This window comes from Micropterus salmoides, unplaced genomic scaffold (genome assembly GCF_014851395.1).
Source record: "Micropterus salmoides isolate LMB-PRFRI ecotype aquatic unplaced genomic scaffold, ASM1485139v1 Ms_hic_scaffold_2, whole genome shotgun sequence".
In the NCBI taxonomy this organism is placed as follows: domain Eukaryota; kingdom Metazoa; phylum Chordata; class Actinopteri; order Centrarchiformes; family Centrarchidae; genus Micropterus; species Micropterus salmoides.
The window spans coordinates 49,683,110-49,697,024 of record NW_024041150.1 but is presented as its reverse complement, the minus strand read 5'-3'; the positions used below and the strand labels follow the sequence as shown (position 1 = coordinate 49,697,024).

General features: G+C 41.3%; 1 pseudogene; it reads right to left on the bottom strand.

The window, feature by feature from the left end:
• Positions 1 to 586: 586 nt before the first annotated feature.
• Positions 587 to 13,387, bottom strand: LOC119912624 (annotated as a pseudogene).
• Positions 13,388 to 13,915: the final 528 nt, after the last annotated feature.

Sequence of the window (13,915 nt, the reverse complement as noted above, 5' to 3'; positions counted from 1 at the left end):
TAACCTTTAGGGTTTTTTGCTACCTTAGTTATGGAGTAATAGCCTGTTTTCCATCATATTGTCCACCTTTAGATGGCCTGCATTAAAACACAGGGCGCATTGTCACAGATGCGCTTTTTGTAGTCCATCTTCAGAACATTGTAGTTTCATAACGTCGGGCCACATCAGTAACAGTTACGTCGCCTAGAAAAGAGCAGCCGGATTCTCTCAGACCACGGTTGTCTTTTCCTAAGTCCTTATGGATTCTCCTTCAGGAGATCTTTTTGACTTTTCAGATGCAGCCCAGGTCTCAACCCAGTTCACACCTGTGGAAGATTTTGGAGCAACATGTGAGACAAAGCTCTGCGCCACCATCTCTATAAGACCAGATGATGGAACAGAAACTCATCTTCAGATCCAACGAAGGTTAAAGTCAAGGGCAACTGCACTTGGTTGAAGATACTAGATCTCTGTAGTGACTCTGATGCTGTATGTCCTTTTGTTCTGTCTGCCTGCGTTTGTGTTTCTTTGTCTTTGCTGTTCTCAGGTCTCCCTAAATATACTGTATACAAATACACATACCAAAATTAGAGAAACAGAGAAGACATTTAATGTTAAGTCCAACAGAAAAGCCTTTCTCAGCCTTGAGCCACAGTGGAAACTCCTTTCTCACAGGAAAGCATGACACAAAACAATCTCACAGGTCATTATATCAAAACACTGGTACACTTAGTGGAAATTATAACACCACATAAGATGAGCAAAGAACAAAGTAATGACATATAGAGGATTATTAAAAGTACATACAGGTAAAATCTATTAGTTTCTATTACAGTTTCCCCTTTGGCCGTCACGTGGTCACATTAAGTTTATAACTGTCAGTTCATCAATGAATGCTCTCATCTCACTGTGTAAGCAGACACATCATTAGCAGACAAAGAAATTAGCGTTAGCTGTTTTTGTGGAACTGTTTTGTCAAACACTTTAGTTTTTGCCCCCATTCATCAGGAGCTGAACTCAAAGATCTAAGACTTTCTCTTTGTACACAAAAGGCCTATTTCCCTCAAATATTGCTCACAAATCTGTTTTAATTACAAGGACACATTAACTGTTGCAAACAGTACAAACATCCCACAGAGGAGATGGTGCAGGAGCAACGTTGAGAGCTTCAGTCTTCTTCAAAGAAGACCAACTGAGTGAATCTGCGTCTCTTTACATCGACTAGATTTGGATTTGGTTTCAGTCTGAACAAAACCACATTCAGTAATAGAAAATAAATCAATGAATATAGATGTAAAAGTAAATAATAGATGTAGAATACAGATTATTTAATGTAAACACGTTTAACCTACAGCTCAACAACAATAATATATGTATGAAGCACACAGGAACAATATTTCATCAAGTGCGGAGGTTCATTCTTGACCTTGGAGAACTCATCTGTAATCAATGAGTCTGAACTCAAGCCTCACACACCACTTATTTGTGGGAGCTTTTGACCACATCCCATGGCCTTCTTAAAGAGTCACTAAACCCCCACACCTCTTGTTTCAGCTGATTACCTATGTGTATGGGTATTAAGTAGTGTTGGTGATGGATTCAGGTCCAAATCTGGACACTGTCTCAAACTAATTGAATTCTACATATAGTGGTATAAAAATTGCAGAGACTGCCCACTACTGGGTGAAACCTGACTAATGCAGTTAATTTTGCTAATGGCTAGAAACGTCCGGACTGATGCTTTCCAGCTGTTTCCAAATCAAATTTCCTCAGCTGTCATCACATGACGTTAGTCCAGCACAGTCACACGATGACAGGTAGTTGTATTCAGGGCAGAAGGAAACAGCTCGCTCGGCTCTGTGAAAACCGTCATACTGAGGCATTTGTGTCGTCTAAGGGTTCTCCTGTCGGCATACGATTTGCCACATTGGTCACACCAGTACGGTTTCTCTCCAGTGTGAACACGTTGGTGGATTTTTAGTGAATCTGATGCAGTGAAGGTTTTTCCACACTGTTCACACCTGTATGGTTTCTCTCCAGTGTGAACACGTTGGTGTTTTTTTAGGTCACCTGACCGAGTGAAAAATTTCCCACACTGTTCACACCAGTACGGTTTCTCTCCAGTGTGAACACGTTGTGGATTTTTAGCTCACCTGATGTAGTGAAAGTTTTTCCACACTGTTCACACCAGTACGGTTTCTCTCCAGTGTGAACACGTTGGTGGATTTTTAGGTCACTTGATGTAGTGAAAGATTTTCCACACTCTTCACACCAGTACGGTTTCTCTCCAGTGTGAACACGTTGGTGAATTTTTAGAGTACCTGATCTACTGAAAGTTTTCCCACACTCTTCACACCAGTACGGTTTCTCTCCAGTGTGAACACGTTTGTGAATTTTTAGATTACATGATTTAGCAAAAGTTTTCCCACACAGTTCACACCCGTGAGTTTTTTCTCCAGTGTGAACACGTTCGTGGATTTTTAGGGAATCTGATTTAGTGAAAGTTTTTCCACACTGTTCACACCAGTAAGGTTCATCTCCCCTGTGAACACGTTCGTGGATTTTTAGGGAATCTGATTTAGCGAAAGATTTCCCACACTGTTCACACCTGTGAGGTTTTTCCCCAGTGTGAACACGTTTGTGAATTTTTAGATTAGATGATTTAGCAAAAGTTTTCCCACACAGTTCACACCCGTGAGGTTTCTCTCCAGTGTGAACACGTTCGTGGATTTTTAGGGAATCTGATTTAGTGAAAGTTTTTCCACACTGTTCACACCAGTAAGGTTTATCTCCCCTGTGAACACGTTGGTGAATTTCTAGAGTACCCGATTTAGCGAAAGATTTCCCACACTGTTCACACCTGTACGGTTTCTCTCCAGTGTGAACACGTTGGTGAATTTTTAGATTACCTGATTTAGCAAAGGTTTTTCCACACTGTTCACACCTGTACGGTTTCTCTCCAGTGTGAACACGTTGGTGGAATTTTAGGGAATCTGATCTACTGAAAGTTGTTCCACACTGTTCACACCTGTGAGGTTTCACTCCAGTGTGAAATATCTGATGAACACGTTGGTGGATTTTTAGTTTATCTGATCTACTGAAAGTTTTCCCACACTGGTCACAGCTGTACGGTTTCTCTCCAGTGTGAACTCTCTGATGATTCTTCAAATATCCAGATGTTGTGAAGGATTTGTCACAGTGTTGACAGCGGTGATGTTTGGGTCCATCTCTTCCTCTCTTTCTCTATATCAACAGAGAGAAACACAGTAAGTGAGATGTCATCACCACATAATGAGTATGTACTGTCTATTACATAGTCATCTAATTTAAAGACTGACCACTGAATTTGTGACCACTTTGACTTCAAGTGCAGGAGAAGAGCGTTATGGTGTAAGTGTAAGCTGTGAAAAATGCTGGATTAAGTTACTGCTGATGCAAACTTATTTCCTGCTGCTGCAGCTTAAAAGCTTTTAACTGGCAAAACACCATTCAATTCAAGTTTACTTATCTAGCGCCGATTCAAAGCACTTTTCATAAAAGAGCAGGTCTAGACCATAGGCAAGGGAAAACTTCCTTTAAGAGGCAGAAACCTCGATTAGAACCATGGCTCAGGGTGGGCGGCCATCTGCCTCGACTGCTTGGGGGTGAGAGAGAGATGGCCATAAAAGAGGGAGAGAGGGTTGGGGGCGTGGGGGGGTGTAGCCTTCACACAATATCCACACAGAAGTACAGACTGTAATGTTGGTACAGACTGAATGAATTATGGTACAGATATTTATGGTAATGTTAAGGATACCATTGTTTGATAATAATCATAATAATAATAATAATAATAAGAGGACTAGTAACATCACGCATTGACATGAGAACCGTTTTCTCTTCTTTAGAAAGTATGAAATTGTCCGGTGTTGTCTTCCGCACTCGGCAGCATCACGTTCTCCATCTGGGAACGTCGCCATGAGCGATTCATCGTTTGATTGTAAAGTCAGGGCACATCTGGAATGTGAACGTGGCTGTTGTGCATCGTAAATGTGCTAGTCACAGCGCCATTAAAAATGAAATTGTCCAAAGCAAACTGTATAGAAGACGTTAACGCTCATAGTGTTAAGTTTAATGGGAAGCTAGCTTGCAAAGTAGCTTACCGAGACAAGTCTTCATCATCCACAGAGCAACAACGTTAGGCGCATCCTCTTCAGATCCTCCGGTGTTTCCAGGAAAGCTCAGCTTTGCAGATGCTGCAGTTAACCTTTTTGGCTGAGTGAATAGTGAAGTGCTCCCACACTGAAGGTTTTAGGTGGTAAAGTTACTGCAGCACTGATTTTGTTTTAGTAACTTTACTGTTCACATCACTTTAGTCCGTTAAGCTGCCTGTGTCGTTACGGCCCGATGACGTCATGAAACGATTTTTGTTGACTGTGTCGATTAGTTGTTTCACCCCTAATAGCTAGGCTCCTTACATGCTTGCTAATAACTTTTAAGCTTGGTCTCCAACATTGACTGCGCTGTGTTGACAGATTTGTGCAGCGGTGATCATGAGGGAGAGAGAGTGAGAGAGTGTTTTTTTTTTTTTAGATCTAATAAAACCAGTACAGAGACGAGTCCTTTGTCTGATGCAATTAGGAGGTCATTAGTAATTTTCACCAGTGCCTTTATAAACTATTGCTCTGTAGAAAGTCACAGTTTGGCAACTGCTTTAGATATAGGTCTATAGTTGGCTAAAACATCCTCAACTCATGTCATGGGTGTTACATAGGGCGATCAGGTGCAGATCCACTGATAAAAAACAAACAAACAGAAGAACACAATGAGCTAACTGGAGTTTACCGGAGCCAAAGGGCTCCGCCCGCAGCTTACTGCAGCATGTAGAAACTAAACACGCAGAGGGCTGTGTTAGTGGTGAGTCGGTCTTTTGTCACATTAATTACATGACTTAAAAGGGTAATTATGTAGTTTCCAGCAGCCACTAGCGGGGCGGTTCTAAGATTGCAACCAGGCGTGTGCTCGTACACGTGCTCGCTTTAACTCATGAGCGAGCATTATCCAAAACACAACCTTTTTCATACAGAAATCCTGCAATAAACATAGAAAGACCTGCATGCAGGCCGTGGCTTTTCACTCCGTCATGTTCAGACTCCGTTACTTCAACGTTCCCGTCTCAGAGGCAGATCAACTCCGGCTCCGTACCTTTCATTATGCGCAGCAAGCCGCATATCGACAGACAGGGAGAACAGACAGAGCTGGAAACTGCAAAGTTACATTAATAGTTTTATCAGCTGCTCGTTACATGATCACGGTACATTTACTGCATGGCGTGCTACATCGTTAGCTCGCCTGCTGCTTTCACTAACTATCTTTACTATCAGTGTATCTTTTGCTGGAGGCACAGCAATGTGAGCACCGCTACATGTACTGGATGATAACGAAACGGGCAGTGAGCTGGAATGAATATTATAACAAGATTTATAACAGTTAGACCGCAGTAAGTAACTTTACTGTAAGTTAGTGCACGGTTCTTCCTCTGGGTTGTTGTCGCAGTTTTGCTGCGTCCATGAGCAATAAATCTAAATTGAACATTACGAAGCAAACAGCGGCAGGTCCGAGCTACTGTAGCGTTAGCTGGCTGCTCCTGCCAGAATCATTATAGGCCAACTTAGTAAACAAATCGCTCCACATTTGCTTTTCTCAGTTACATCCTTTCTTGCAGGCTAAATCAACACTTATACATAATACCGGTGTTATGCAGGAAAGTAACATGGATCGCGTTTTTGGTGAAGTTAAATGGAGAGCGATACAACTTTGCACCAGATAACATTAGCAACTGCTCGGCGAGCTAACGTGACTTTCTCCGTTTCTCTCCAGCTTTTCTGACGTTCACTGTGTTCTTACTTGACATCATCTGAACCTGTTTGGTCTGATGGGCATCAGCACGTAAACCTTTGTTGTTGTTTTGGATCCTTACGTGGAGCCTGTGTTTTGCTGCGAGCTGGTTGTCTGATGCAAGCAACGGAGAAAACAGGCGTGTGCTTCATTAGGGCCCGAGCACAAACCATGCGAGGTCCCTATTGAAACTGCAAGGATTTTTTCCCCCCTGCAAACTAAGCTCAATTTTAGGGGCCTAAACAAGCTCAAAAACCAAAATTCGCACAGACGTAAGAAGTGGTGAAAAATGACGATTAAAAGTTGTGCTATCTGAGTTTTTGTCAATTCGCCATGAAACAGGAAGTTATTATAACTTCAGTGTACATGCTCACATCTGCACCAAACTGTACATGTAGGATGAGAGTCCCGCCCTGATCACATGTACATGCCGACATTCACCCACAGTCATAGCGCCACCTGCTGGCAACAGGAAGTGACCTTTAATGAACGTTAATGCGTTTGACCTACATGTATGAAATTTCTGTGGCACGTCTTATATCCAGACATACCAAAAAGCCTCTTGGAGCGATGCCCTAAACCCAACAGGAAGTTGGCCGTTTTGAATTATTTACCGAATTGACAGGCTCCGTACTTTAACGAACTCCTCCTAGAGTTTTAACCCGATCGATTTCAAATGTGGGTAGCACCATCTTACGAACCTTGTGATGTCAAATTGCGAAGCTTTGATTGCTCAAACGGCATGGCCATGGCGTGGCGTAGAATTTTGATGCTTAGCCATGAAAAAGGAAGCAACATGTAAATGGGCTAGACATGATCAGTTCTGTTCCAAATTTCACATTTCAACCCTTTAGAGTCTTAAATGTCAATATCCAGTCATAGTGACAGCGACACCTTCTGGCACCAGGAAAGGACATGTTTCAAACTTTACCCCTTATTTTTATAACACATAGCTTTAGGGACAAAATTGTCCATTTGTGAGACTTTTAGCCTTCACATGGCTTGGGATGCTAAAAACCTCACAAAACTTGGCAGGCATATCAGAAACGGCGTTCTTTGTTGTCTAATATGGTTGTGCAGGGTGGTTGTGGTAAAATGGCTCCACAACGCCCCCTACAAAATTTCAAAGAAGCAGCCCCCGCCGTACGTTTTACTTAACTGTACAAAATGTGAGGGTCTGATGTAACATCTCTACACTTAAAATTAACCCTCTTGGAGCCATACCCTAAACCCAACAGAAAGTCTGCCATTTGGAATTATTTACAAAATTTCAACCGGTTTACACTCTCCATACTTTAGCAAACTCCTCCTAGAGCTTTAACCCGATCACCCTCAAATGTGGGTAGTGCCATCTTAAGGGCCATGCGATGTTAAATTGCGATGTGTTTGATTGATCCAACGGTGTGTCCATGGCGTGCCATTTAATTGATGTCTCGCCATGAAAAAGTTGCATGTAAATGGACTAAACATGGTCAGATTTGTCCCAAAATTCACAAGTAAACCTCTTCGAGACCTATGTGTCAATATCCAGTCATAGTGATAGCGCCACTTACTGGCATCTGGAAAGGACACATTTTAAAATGTATTTCTTATGCCTAATTCATATTTTTATCTAGCACCTTAGCGGACAAAAATGCCCACAGTGAGGCATTAATGCTCCTCATAACAGGTTGAGTCCACATTTAATTTTCTGATTCTTTTGCACTTTTTAATTTTTATGACGTTTTTATGCACAGCTCCTCTTCTGTTTAGCTTTGATTTAAATAATTTCAATGGTCGGGGGACAGACACCGTCACTGTAGGGTTTTCACTAAGTAACTCCTGAAATGGAGGAACAGAGAAGTGTGTTAGACTGCGACTCTGCCTCCTGGTCTCAACTCTGGGTTGTCATGGATTTGGTCCACTAATAAACTTGGCCAGATTTCTAGAAATGAGAGCTGCTCCTTCCCAAGTGGGATGGATGCCGTCTCTCCGGATCAGACTAGGTCTTCCCCAGAAAGTTTGCCAATGATCTACAAAGCCCACATCGTTTTCTGGACACCACCTATACATGTTATCACTGGTCAGATTTGGCAGGGGTCCAGAGAAAACTACGGTGTCCGACATTGTTTTTGCATATGTACACACCGACTCAACATTAATCTTAGTGACCTCCGATTGGCGTAACCGGGAGTCATTACCGCCAACGTGAATAACAATCTTACTGTATTTGCATTTATCCTTAGCTTTCTGGCTTGATTTGTGGTTCTTAACATTAACATATTTTATTGTTTTTCATAATCTGAGCCAGTGGAAGCATGTAAATGTTAAACAAAAGAGGTCCCAGAATGGAGCCTTGGGGAACTCCACATGTCATTTTTGTTAGCTCAGATGTGTGATTACCTATAGACACAAAGTAGTCCCTTCCTTTAAGTAGGATTCAAACCAGTATAGTACTGTGCCAGAAAGTCCAACCCAGTTTTCAAGTCTGTCTAGTAATATGTTGTGGTCGACCGTGTCGAATGCAGCACTGAGATAATACTAGGAATGAAATTCTTCCACTGTCAGTGTTTAAATGGATGTCATTGAAGACCTTAACAAGAGCCGTCTCAGTGCTATGGTGTGGTCGAAAACCTGACTGGAAGACATCAAAACAGTTATTTAGTGCCAAGAAAGTGCACGCAGACAGCACTCTCAAAGAAAACACAGGAATGATCAGAGAGAGCAACATCAGTCACCACAACCTTGGAAATGTCCAGACCCTTGGAGATGACCGAGTCCAAAATGTGCCCCTTATTGTGTTTGGGCCTCGTCACATGTTGAGTCAGTCCATAATTATCAAGAACACAACACAGTTCTTTAGTCCCTCTGTCCTGGGGGTTGTCAACATGGATGTTAAAATCACCAACAGTAACCACACAGTCAAAGTCAATACAGATTATAGACAGCAGTTCACCAAAGTCATCAAAAAAGTTTGCACTGTATTTAGGGGACCTGTAGATATTTAGAAAAATAGCTCGAGAAGAAGAATTCAGCTGAAGAGCCACATATTCAAAAGAAGCAAAATTCCCATAAGACATCTTTTTGCATTGGAGGGAGTCATTAAACAAAATGGCAGCTCCACCTCCTCTCTTATGCACTCTAGCTTCACTCAAACTGAAGCTGGGAGGGGTAGACTCGATAAGGACAGCTGCACTGTTATCTTGGTCCAACCAAGTTTCAGTTAAACATGAAATTAAGATTGTGAGTGATTATAAAATCATTGATTAAAAATGTTTTTTTCCTGCCAAAGACCTAACGTTTAACAAAGCTAATTTTAGTGTGTTAAAAACATTATCTGGCCCACCTTCTTCGACAGGCTGCGGCTTCACACAGAGCTCAGGAAATATATGCATTTGCACAGTATGTCACGCAAACAATACATGTTTATGAAGGCATTGTCCGGTGAGGATCAAGGCCTTTTAATTTTTTTTAAATACAGAAACACAAAGTAGTACAGACGGGCATAATTTCAGCTTGTGGCAAAACGGTGCGATGTTTTGAATGGGAATTTAGCGTGTGAAAGTACAAATTTGTGTGCACAGTGGCATATATCACCATTAGCAGTAAAAAGAAATGCATGTTTTCCACCAGGGCAGTAAAATGTTCAGCTGCTGATCTGAGCTTCCCTGCTGTTACCATTTCATTACTAATAATATTCACCATCCGTTTAGCTGGCTGATCTGAGATTCATCACTGGAAGCTGCCGTTTTATTGCTAATTAGTCTTAGCTTCATCAGCTTATTGTTTCACAAATGTAACCGACAAAACCAAAACAGAGTGCTGAGAGAAACTACATAAGTTTACACCACAAGCCAAAGCACAGTGCTGGAGAACAACGATATTGTAACGTTAGTTTCCAACAGCACCAATTGACAGCACCTGTCACCTTTTTAGGTTCAATCTTTTCTTCACCCCTGGCTGAGAGCCCGGGATTAATAGGGTAAGTTTAAGTATTTTTTTCCGGCTTTGATTTGATCTTGGCTATAGTTAGCATAACTTTATAAAGTTATGATAGGTAAGTTAAGTGTTTAAAAAATCAAAGCCATCTAAAGAAGTTGGAATTTTCATCTGACATTAATCAAAACGTAAATTCATTATGACAAATAAGGTCTATGGGCGGGAAATCTCCTCTCTCCGTGTCTTTTCATTGACTTTGTATGAAATCACACTGTGGTATTATGGTTGAGGAGCAGTTCCTGATTCATTCTGGATATTTATTTGGGGCGTTTTCCGAGGGATATAGTGTGCTATGTTAAGCTTACCAAGTGTTTACCCTCAGATTTCTGTCAGGAGCTGTAAGAAATGTTATTTGTTTTGTCTAGAGGCTGATTGTTCCCAGTAATTCATCAAATTTTACAGTTAAAAATTACAATGAGGTTCATGATATCAGTACACTGAGATGGCTGGCAGTGGTACAATCAGCATTTCTCATTCTTTTTAATTTGCCTCACATTTTTTTGTTGCATGTTTTGTACATAACGTTACTACCACTGGGGTTTGTTCCAATATCACAATGCAGTGCAAACCTGTAACATTAGCAGAGCTGAGCTCCTGGGGTCATTTGTCATGCAGGGTAACGTTACCCACTGGGTCTTTCATCCTTATTTTAGCAACTTTCACAGATAACATTCTGTTAATAGTATTTACTGTTCAATCTTGGAATATACTTTCAATGGTTTTCTCAAACACAGTGGCCAAACAGATTAATTGGAAAGGAGTAAAGGGAAAAGAAATATTTTAAAGAAATGCTGACAAGAACTCTGTTGATAAGTAAGTATTTTTGTATACGTTTTATATGTGGAGGTAACTAGTAGATGAACTAGGAGGGCAAAAAAATCTAAATAATCATTCATTAGTTGTAATCGCAGTAAAATGTTCACTTAATCTGGATTTTGATTTTAGGTCAAATCTTCCAGCCCTAGTCTAGTCCAGCCCCCTTTAAAATAACTAATCTCTGTGGATTTTATGTAATTTGTGATTGCCATTATCAGTTGAGTAATCAGCCATTCTTTTATCTTTTGCAGAATGAACACATCGGCCATCCCCCACTCTTCCACTACTGATGATTTGTTGGGTGTCATGTGAGGGTTATGGCATTCCCACTTCTCCACTTGCCTCATCAGTGTTTCCCGTAAAGCCACCAAAACAATGTGCATTTACAGTTTTTTCTGGGTTTCATGTGACTAGTTGGAGTTGGATATTGTATTTTGGCTATAAAATCTTTGTTATTTATACCATGGTCATGGAAAATGGTTAAAATCTAAATGGCTGGCAGTAATCATCTATCAAGACAAACTTATCGCTTGTGTGTCTCCTGGCTTTAGCTTTATATGTAGAGTATGGTATCTATCTTCTCATCTCTCTCAGGGAGAAATCAAATCTTACTTTCTTACTATCATCATTACTAATGGTACACTACACTATGCAAGACTGATAGCAATGTCAATGTATTGAGCTTTTTAACTAAGCCACACTGTTGCTATTATTAGAGTTTAATACTAATGCATTCATTTAAAAACACCTGTGTCATAGGTGTGTGGTTACTGTACGGTTACTAGAAACTAATCACCTGCACCTGCAAGTCAACTGGAGTGAAGTTTCTTGTTCCTACAGTTGTTAAAGACAGTTAAAGACAGAATGTTAGTTTAGCAATTATCTACTTTGTTTTAAGTTTCTGTCCTCTCTTTTTATCTCAAACTTTTCAAATAAGATTTAAAATGTGTCACTCATCTGTTCTATCACTTTCTTTGTTGAAATTCTGTGTAGGACAAATAGAAACAGTCTTTGTAACAGAGTTTAACAGTAGTTTTGACTGTCCATGCTTTTTAAATTCAAAAGAAAAAAGTAATCGAGTTTAAAATGCAAGGAAAAAGAAAACATAAGTAAAACAAGAAATCTTAGTGATATACAAGTCACTATTTGTTATACATTATATAGATCAGCTCCTGCCATAAGTTCTGTGGTTGAAACTATCCCAGTAACCCTTTGGCTTCTCAGACAGAAAGGTTATACCTTCACTGTTATCTAGTAGTAGGATCCATAGCACTTGGTAGTCATGCACAACATCTGATGGTAGAAATTTTAACTATCCCTTTAACAAAAAAAATCATATTTTTGTATATGTTTTGTGGGTATAGATTAAGGTTATGAAAGAGGCCAGAGGTGGTGTGAATCCAGGCCAGAACTAATAAATGGAGCTGGCCCAGTGCCAGTCCAGATGTGAAAACCGGATCCTCAACAGTATCTTAGAGACTCTGGGCCAGATCCAGTATGGAACTGGTCCAGATCTGGCCCACATTTGGGCCAAATGACTACATAATAATTGTCATCCGTCCTGGAGCTGGACCAGTGCCGGCCCAGATGTGAAAACCGGATCCGAACCGGCATTGGCCCGTTGTGCTAAAGGACACCGGCCCGGGTCCGTTTTACCGATCTGGCCCAGAACTTATTAAATATAAGTATTTAATTGATTAAATATTTTTCATGTTTATTTACAAACTTACAAACCTTTTCAGGGTGGTGCCTAGTTATATTATCAGTGGTTTGACATTTTTATGTTGAAAAACAAAAAAGTTAATAGATGTGTTGCCATTTGCAGACGGTCCCTAAGCCCCAGACATTCAGTGCATTGCTCTCGACTGCATTGTTGTCTTCAGTGATTCTGAGGTGATCACAACTGTGAAACTTCTGCCTGAGTTGGCTCTCCAGTATATCCCAGAACTGGGAGAAATGAAGATTGACACAGAGCTATTGAAGGTAACGAATGTTGAATAATAAACTAACTTCACCACGAGTCACAGATACTATTTAGAGCTGAAACCTGCACGACGATCATTCAGAAACTCACCAACACACGAGCAAATATAATGACTCTGCTTCATTTTCACCATCATTGTTTGTTCTGCGCGCCTCCGACACAACACGGGCCGCACCGCGCATGCGCCGCGCGGGAAAATGGCGACAGTTACACAACAAAGAAAAGAGAAATGTTTTCTTTCAGCTTCCTCTCTTCAAGATGAAAACAGGAACCACGGAGACACTTTGGAAATCAAACCACGTCAACACAAACCCTGGAGCGGGTTTTCAGGCTCTGATCTCTAACAACAGAATGAACGGATGATACACGGACCCTCGAGACTCTTCCTCGTGTCTTTAGTCTCGTGATGAAGTCATGAACACTGACCTGAACATCGGCGCTATCAGAGCACGAGGCTGCTGTTTGGCTCCTGCGGTCCGGGTTCTGGTTCTCCATCGTCCTGCAGGTCTCCGCTGTGACTGGTGGACCGTGTTGTCCTGGACTGAGTCTGGATTCTGGTCTCGGAGCTCTTCAGGCTCAGATACAGGAGCGCTGCGGGATCCCGCGGAGTGTTCTCGCGATGTCACGGCGTCTCGCCCCGCCCCTTAGTTACTGTCGCTAAGGCCGTTTAGAAACATGGCTCCTTGATTTCAGGCAGAAGATGAAGTTTAGTTAGTTGGTTTCCTGAAACCAGCTGATCATATTTGATGTGTATGAGGGAGTGTGCTTCACACAGAGCAGAGTTTTAATGAAGCGCTTGTTATTATCACATCAGAGGCTCATGAAAATATCCTGCTGAAGCTTTTTGTACAACAAAGACAGAAATAACTTCATGTGTCACATTTAATGTTGAATTTACAGGAAGGCAGAATCATTAAGAATTAGTCGTAGACAGCGTTTCACAAAGTTTCTAAAGTGTCCTCTGAAACTGCACGATTGTTGAAGGGAGTCTGGGACTTTCTCCCCGGGCCACAAAGGAGTAGCTATATTACGGTTACTGTTTAAATGGTGAAATCAGATGAAACATCTGCTGCTTCTCTCGGCAGCTAAGAGAGTCCAAACACATCATTAACATCACAGTGAAGCTGTTTGTTCACTTAACGGGCCATCGTGTGTTTGTCCAGGTCGGCTCTCTATTCAAATGGGGATCAGCTGCTTGAAAAGGCGACTGATGCGCATTTTCACCTCTCTTCAGGTGATCAGCTTGAATAGGAGGCAGAGAGCTGAACATGTGGACATCAG